Raw genomic sequence first — 1,160 nt, forward strand, 5'->3', positions numbered from 1 at the left:
TTAATATAATTGCATGAGCGTGGCTTCTCGGGTTAGGTTGGGGCTGTCCAGGGAATGTACCAGTTGGGGCAGCAGTAGGTGCTTGTTGTTGAGCTACTTGTGATATTTGTGTTTCCAGCATTTTGTTATGGGTAGCCAAGGCATCTACTTTGCTTGCTAGTTGTTTAAGTTGTTCGCCAGTGTGTACATTCTGGTTTAAGAAATCTTTATTGGTTTGTTGTTGGGAAGCTATAAAGTTTTCCATCATGATTTCCAAGTTGGATTTCCTAGGGGCGTTATTGTTAGGCATGGATGGGTTCGGTTTCTGATATCCCTGAGGTATAGCTGGGGCTTGATTTGGAGACTGTCCAGGTGCGTACAAAGCGTTATTGCTCTTATATGAAAAGTTTGGATGGTTCTTCCAATTTGAGTTATAGGTGTTCGAATAGGGGCTTCCTTGAGCATAGTTTACTTGTTCTGCTTGGATTCCTGTCAAGAGTTGACAGTCCGTAGGAGTGTGGCCTTGGATTCCACAGACCTCGCAATTTTGAGTTATAGCAACCACGGCGGCTGGAGGTGATACGTTTAAACTTTCAATTTTCTGGACCAAAGCATCCACTTTTGCGTTAACGTGATCAAGGTTACTTATCTCGTACATGCCAGTTTTCGTTTGAGGTTTTTCCACCGTTGTTCGTTCGGTTCCCCACTGATAGTGGTTTTGGGCCATGCTCTCGATAAGCTGGTAAGCATCAGCATAAGGTTTGTTCATTAATGCACCACCTGCAGCGGCGTCTATTGTTAACCTTGTGTTGTATAAGAGACCATTATAAAATGTGTGAATTACTAACCAGTCTTCCAAACCATGGTGTGGGCAAAGTCTCATCATGTCTTTGTATCTTTCCCATGCTTCGAAAAGAGACTCGTTGTCTTTCTGTTTAAATCCGTTTATCTGGGCTCTTAACATAGCTGTTTTGCTTGGCGGAAAGTATCGGGCAAGAAAAACTTTCTTCAACTCGTTCCATGTGGTGACTGAGTTGGAAGGGAGAGATTGAAGCCATCTTCTAGCGCTATCTCTTAATGAGAAAGGAAAAAGACGAAGTCGAATTGCCTCTGAAGTGACACCATTAGCTTTAACAGTATCAGCGTATTGAACAAATACGGATAAATGAAGGTTTGGATCC

General features: G+C 42.8%; 1 pseudogene; it reads left to right on the forward strand.

Moving 5' to 3' along the window:
• Positions 1-836: 836 nt before the first annotated feature.
• On the forward strand, positions 837-936 carry LOC127109075 (uncharacterized; annotated as a pseudogene).
• The last annotated feature ends 224 nt before the right edge of the window (positions 937-1,160 follow it).

Source organism: Lathyrus oleraceus, chromosome 7 (genome assembly GCF_024323335.1).
Source record: "Lathyrus oleraceus cultivar Zhongwan6 chromosome 7, CAAS_Psat_ZW6_1.0, whole genome shotgun sequence".
Taxonomy (NCBI): domain Eukaryota; kingdom Viridiplantae; phylum Streptophyta; class Magnoliopsida; order Fabales; family Fabaceae; genus Lathyrus; species Lathyrus oleraceus.